The sequence below is a fragment of the Oncorhynchus tshawytscha genome, unplaced genomic scaffold (assembly GCF_018296145.1).
Source record: "Oncorhynchus tshawytscha isolate Ot180627B unplaced genomic scaffold, Otsh_v2.0 Un_contig_3338_pilon_pilon, whole genome shotgun sequence".
NCBI lineage: Eukaryota > Metazoa > Chordata > Actinopteri > Salmoniformes > Salmonidae > Oncorhynchus > Oncorhynchus tshawytscha.
Window position 1 is genome coordinate 215,001 of NW_024609575.1, and position 7,500 is coordinate 222,500.

General features: G+C 45.6%; 1 pseudogene; it reads right to left on the reverse strand.

Annotated features, from left to right (window-relative positions):
- The window catches only part of LOC112241139, a 26,441-nt pseudogene that overhangs the window by 18,154 nt on the left and 787 nt on the right, over positions 1-7,500 (reverse strand).

The window sequence follows — 7,500 nt, forward strand, 5'->3', positions numbered from 1 at the left end:
CCTGGCACTAGTCGGCTGTACCTGGCACTAGTCAGCTGTACCTGGCACTAGTCGGCTGTACCTGGCACTAGTCAGCTGTACCTGGCACTAGTCGGCTGTACCTGGCACTAGTCAGCTGTACCTGGCACTAGTCAGCTGTACCTGGCACTAGTCGGCTGTACCTGGCACTCAGTCAGCTGTACCTAACACTAGTCAGCTGTACCTGGCACTAGTCAGCTGTACCTGGCACTAGTCGGCTGTACCTGGCACTAGTCGGCTGTACCTGGCACTAGTCGGCTGTACCTGGCACTAGTCGGCTGTACCTGGCACTAGTCAGCTGTACCTGGCACTAGTCGGCTGTACCTGGCACTAGTCGGCTGTACCTGGCACTAGTCGGCTGTACCTGGCACTAGTCGGCTGTACCTGGCACTAGTCGGCTGTACCTGGCACTAGTCGGCTGTACCTGGCACTAGTCGGCTGTACCTGGCACTAGTCGGCTGTACCTGGCACTAGTCGGCTGTACCTGGCACTAGTCGGCTGTACCTGGCACTAGTCGGCTGTACCTGGCACTAGTCAGCTGTACCTAACACTAGTCAGCTGTACCTGGCACTAGTCAGCTGTACCTGGCACTAGTCGGCTGTACCTGGCACTAGTCGGCTGTACCTGGCACTAGTCAGCTGTACCTGGCACTAACTTGTAGTTGAGCAGAAAGGCTTTTAAAGTTTGGTATTTCCACCTTAAAATGTCAGACTTGATTTGCAATAACGTATCGTATCAACCCCGACCAAAACATGTCCATGAACTATAATCCACATAATAATCCACATTTCCTGTTGCAGCAGAATTATTTTCCTGCTGTAGCAAACTGGCTCAAATTAAGATCGAACATAGAATCGTGAGAATCGCAAAACGTATCGTATCGCGATAATATCATACTGTGAGGTCCCCGTGAAATTCCCATCTCTAATGGCAGATAGGTTCAGGCCGTGAGCTGCGTCTCCGAAGGTCTCGTGTTCCATGGATTTACACCCAAACCTTAACCACTCAGAATTAATGCCTCAACTAAACCTATGACATCAGACGTTTATGAACAAACGTGTGATTCTGCAGCGAGACTGTGAGAGCTTGTTGCTCTGTTTACATATCAACACAGACTAGTGTCTGGTGTGTGTGTTTTTGATGGTTTTTAGTCTGACTCCCAAATGGCATATGACCTATAGGGCTCTGGTGAAAAGTAGTGTACTATATAGGGAATAGGGCTCTGGTCTATAGTAGTGTTGTATATAGGGAATAGGGCCCTGGTCTATAGTAGTGTACTATATAGGGAATAGGGCTCTGGTCTATAGTAGTGTTCTATATAGGGAATAGGACTCTGGTCTATAGTAGTGTACTATATAGGGAATATATATCTGGTCTAAAGTAGTGTACTATATAGGGAATATATATCTGGTCTAAAGTAGTGTACTATATAGGGAATATATATCTGGTCTATAGTAGTGTTCTATATAGGGAATAGGGCTCTGGTCTATAGTAGTGTTCTATATAGGGAATAGGACTCTGGTCTATAGTAGTGTACTATATAGGGAATATATATCTGGTCTAAAGTAGTGTACTATATAGGGAATAGGGCTCTGGTCTATAGTAGTGTTCTATATAGGGAATAGGGCTCTGGTCTATAGTAGTGTTCTATATAGGGAATAGGACTCTGGTCTATAGTAGTTTTCTATACAGGGAACAGGACTCTGGTCTATAGTAGTGTTCTATATAGGGAATAGGGCTCTGAAAAAAAATCTCTGGTCTAAAGTAGTGCACTATATAGGGAATAGGGTACCATTTGGGATGTACATTAGACTCAGACAATTACAATTATCCACATCAATAGATTAGCCGTACAGTTAGCCACACTCATAGATAAGCCTTACAATTAGCCACACTCATAGATTAGCCTTACAATTAGCCACATCCATAGAATAGCCTTACAGTTAGCCACACGCATAGATTAGCCTTACAATTAGCCACACTCATAGAATAGAATAGCCCATTACAATTAGCCACACTCATAGAATAGCCTTACAATTAGCCACACTCATAGAATAGCCTTACAATTACATTGAATAGCCTTACAATTAGCCACACTCATAGGTTAGCCTTACAGTTAGCCACACTCATAGGTTAGCCTTACAGTTAGCCACACTCATAGAATAGCCTTACAATTAGCCACACTCATAGATTAGCCTCTTCAATTACAGGCTACAGGTAGACACTCTTCTTACAGGCTACAGGGCTACAGGTAGCTACTCTCTTTACAGGCTACAGGTAGCTACCTCTACAGGCTACAGGTAGCTACTCTCTCTACAGGCTACAGGTACTCTCTCTACAGGCTACAGGTAGCTACTCTCTCTACAGGCTACAGGTAGCTACTCTCTCTACAGGCTACAGGTAGCTAGCTCTCTCTACAGGCTACAGGTAGCTAGCTCTCTCTGCAGGCTACAGGTAGCTACTCTCTCTGCAGGCTACAGGCTAGCTACTCTCTCTGCAGGCTACAGGGCTACAGCTAGCTACTCTCTACAGGCAGCTACTCTCTTTACAGGCTACAGGTAGCTACAGCTAGCTACTCTCTTTACAGGCTACAGGTAGCTACAGCTAGCTACTCTCTTTACATGCTGAAGGTAGCTACTCTCTTTTTTTATTTTATTTTTTATTTTATTTTTATTAAGTTGACTGAGAACATGTTCTCATTTGCAGCAACGACCTGGGGAATAGTTACAGGGGAGAGGAGGGGGATTAATGAGCCAATTGTAAACTGTGGATTATTAGGCTACAGGTAGCTACTCTCTTTACAGGCTACAGGTAGCTACTCTCAATACAGGCTATAGGTAGCTACTCTCTTTACAGGCTACAGGTAGCTACTCTCTCTACAGGCTACAGGTAGCTACTCTCTCTACAGGCTACAGGTAGCTACTCTCTCTACAGGCTACAGGTAGCTACTCTCTACAGGCTACAGGTACAGCTAGCTCTCTCCAACATTGAGTGGAGATGTACACTGAGTATACCAAACATTAAAAACCTGCTCTTTCCATGACACAGACTGACCAGGTGAATCCAGGTGAAAGCTATGATCCCATATTGATGTCACTTCTTAAATCCACTTCAATCAGTGTAGATGAAGGGGAGGAGACAGGTTAAAGAAGGATTTTTAAGCCTTGAGACAGGTGAGATAGGGATTGTGTATATGTGTCATTCAGAGTGTGAATGGGCAAGACAAAATCAAAGTGCCTTTGAACATGTTATGGTAGTAGGTGCCAGGCGCACCGGTTTGTGTCAAGAACTGCAACGCTGCTGGGGTTTTCACGCTCACCAGTTTCCCGTGTGTATCAAGAATGGTCCACCACCCAAATGACATACAGCCAAATTGACACAACTGTGGGAAGCATTGGAGTCAACATGGACCAGCATCCCTGTGGAACGCTTTCCACACCTTGTGGAGTCAACATGGACCAGAATCCCTGTGGGACGCTTTCCACACCTTGTGGAGTCAACATGGACCAGCATCCCTGTGGGACGCTTTCCACACCTTGTAGAGTCAACATGGACCAGAATCCCTGTGGGACGCTTTCCACACCTTGTGGAGTCAACATGGACCAGAATCCCTGTGGGACGCTTTCCACACCTTGTGGAGTCAACATGGACCAGCATCCCTGTGGGACGCTTTCTACACCTTGTAGAGTCAACATGGACCAGAATCCCTGTGGGACGCTTTCTACACCTTGTGGAGTCAACATGGACCAGAATCCCTGTGGGACGCTTCTACACCTTGTGGAGTCAACATGGACCAGAATCCCTGTGGGAAGCTTCTACACCTTGTGGAGTCAACATGGACCAGAATCCCTGTGGGACGCTTTCTACACCTTGTGGAGTCAACATGGACCAGAATCCCTGTGGGACGCTTCCACACCTTGTGGAGTCAACATGGACCAGAATCCCTGTGGGACGCTTCTACACCTTGTGGAGTCAACATGGACCAGAATCCCTGTGGGACGCTTCTACACCTTGTGGAGTCAACATGGACCAGAATCCCTGTGGGACGCTTCTACACCTTGTGGAGTCAACATGGACCAGAATCCCTGTGGGACGCTTCTACACCTTGTGGAGTCAACATGGACCAGAATCCCCTGTGGGACGCTTTCTACACCTTGTGGAGTCAACATGGACCAGAATCCCTGTGGGACGCTTTCCACACCTTGTGGAGTCAACATGGACCAGAATCCCTGTGGGACGCTTTCTACACCTTGTGGAGTCAACATGGACCAGAATCCCTGTGGGACGCTTCTACACCTTGTGGAGTCAACATGGACCAGAATCCCTGTGGGACGCTTCTACACCTTGTGGAGTCAACATGGACCAGAATCCCTGTGGGACGCTTTCTACACCTTGTGGAGTCAACATGGACCAGAATCCCTGTGGGACGCTTTCTACACCTTGTGGAGTCAACATGGACCAGAATCCCTGTGGGACGCTTTCTACACCTTGTGGAGTCAACATGGACCCAGCATCCCTGTGGGACGCTTCTACACCTTGTGGAGTCAACATGGACCAGCATCCCCGTGGGACGCTTCTACACCTTGTGGAGTCAACATGGACCAGAATCCCCGTGGGATGCTTTCTACACCTTGTGGAGTCAACATGGACCAGCATCCCCGTGGGATGCTTTCTACACCTTGTGGAGTCAACATGGACCAGCATCCCCTGTGGGACGCTTTCTACACCTTGTGGAGTCAACATGGACCAGAATCCCTGTGGGACGCTTTCTACACCTTGTGGAGTCAACATGGACCAGCATCCCTGTGGGAACGCTTTCTACACCTTGTGGAGTCAACATGGACCAGCATCCCTGTGGGAACGCTTTCTACACCTTGTGGAGTCAACATGGACCAGCATCCCTGTGGAACGCTTTCTACACCTTGTGGAGTCAACATGGACCAGCATCCCTGTGGGACGCTTTCTACACCTTGTGGAGTCAACATGGACCAGCATCCCTGTGGGACGCTTTCTACACCTTGTGGAGTCAACATGGACCAGCATCCCTGTGGGATGCTTTCTACACCTTGTGGAGTCAACATGGACCAGCATCCCCTGTGGGATGCTTTCTACACCTTGTGGAGTCAACATGGACCAGCATCCCCTGTGGGATGCTTTCTACACCTTGTGGAGTCAACATGGACCAGCATCCCCGTGGGATGCTTTCTACACCTTGTGGAGTCAACATGGACCAGCATCCCGTGGGATGCTTAATGTTTTTCCACACCTTGTGGAGTCAACATGGACCAGAATCCCCGTGGAAACATTATGTATCCTCTAGCTTTCTACACCTTGTGGAGTCCATGATCAGCTCTATGATGACATTATATAGTACGAACTGAGGGCAAAAAGACATAGGGGATGCAACTCAATGACATTAGGTATCCTTATAAGGTGTTCTACCAGTTTTGTCCAGCACAGTGCAGAGTGTTCTCTATAAGGACATAGTTCTACCAGTCTGTTGTAGATCAGCTCTATGATGACATTATATAGTATCCTCTATAAGGACATAGTCTGTTGTAGATCAGTCTATGATGACATTATATAGTATCCTCTGTACGTCCTTTTTAAAGAAACATGACTATTCTTTCTGATTCACTTTGTTTTCTGACACAAGCACGGAGAGAGAAAAAAAGGGGAGAGAGAAAGAGAGCTCTTCTCCGTTTTCATTCCTTCTCCTACGTCCTCTGATCTGCCTACCGGGAATAATCTCCATCGGCTCCAGTTTAACTTTACAGGTTTACTGTCTGACTGTCTCACGCTTGGGTCAGAGCATGGAGGCAGTGAAAGTGAGCCGGCGTAACTAATCGTGTTGAAGGGGTATTTCAAGGAGAGGAGGGTTTGGGGTTTCTTGGGGTTACCCCTGGGAACATACACCGTGAAGCTTTCTGTTGAATGCAGATGCATCGGTAGCCTCACTGAAACTGTAGCGTACATGTTATTGTTCTAACTACATTTTGATTAGTCATTCAGAGCAACTTAAAGTTCTCATCCTAACGTAGTTGTGGGTAGACTAGGACAAACACTGATCACAGTAAGTTAAAGTGTCCTCTATACAGTAGTTGTGGGTAGACTAGGACAAACACAGATCACAGTCATACTGTAGTAAGTTACACTGTCCTCTATACAGTAGCTGTGGGTAAACTAGGACAAACACAGATCACAGTAAGTTAAACTGTCCTCTATACAGTAGCTGTGGGTAGACTAGGACAAACACAGATCACAGTAAGTTAAACTGTCCTCTATACAGTAGCTGTGGGCAGACTAGGACAAACACAGATCACAGTAAGTTAAACTGTCCTCTATACAGTAGCTGTGGGTAAACTAGGACAAACACAGATCACAGTCACACTGTAGTAAGTTAAACTGTCCTCTATACAGTAGCTGTGGGTAGACTAGGACAAACACAGATCACAGTAAGTTAAACTGTCCTCTATACAGTAGCTGTGGGTAAACTAGGACAAACACAGATCACAGTAAGTTAAACTGTCCTCTATACAGTAGCTGTGGGTAGACTAGGACAAACACAGATCACAGTAAGTTAAACTGTCCTCTATACAGTAGCTGTGGGTAGACTAGGACAAACACAGATCACAGTAAGTTAAACTGTCCTCTATACAGTAGCTGTGGGTAAACTAGGACAAACACAGATCACAGTAAGTTAAACTGTCCTCTATACAGTAGCTGTGGGTAGACTAGGACAAACACAGATACAGTAAGAAAACTGTACAGTAGTTTCCCTAAGACTAGGCACTCTACAGTACAGTTAAAGCCTCTGATCCAGTAGCTGTGGGCAGACTAGGACAAACACAGATCACAGTTATACTGTAGTAAGTTACACTGTCCTCTATACAGTAGCTGTGGGCAGATATAGGACAAACACAGATCACAGTCACACTGTAGTAAGTTAAACTTTCCTAAATAAAGCTGTTATCAGTAAAGTCAGGTACTAGTAAGAAAAGTGTTGTTACTGTGAAGTTTCCCTCTGCTGGAGTTGAGGCTCCGCTAATTACAGTTCAGCCTAAAGATCCCTTAGCCTAGCAACCATGACATGTTCCGTTGCCTCGGTAATATAATGCCAATAATGTGTGTGTGTTTATTTCTGTGTAATTATTCAAACTAGTCTTTAGATGCATTGGTAATATAATGCCAATAATGTGTGTGTGTTTATTTCTGTGTAATTATTCAAACTAGTCTTTAGATGCATTGGTAATATAATGCCAATAATGTGTGTGTGTTTATTTCTGTGTAATTATTCAAACTAGTCTTTAGATGCATTGGTAATATAATGCCAATAATGTGTGTGTGTTTATTTCTAATTATTCAAACTAGTTTTTCCTCCGTTTTCCTCAAAGAATTGAAAAGTATCTGTCCTATCACCTGTTGCATGTTTAGATGCATTGATCATCTAATTTCACAAACTACTACAATAGCAACGTGTCC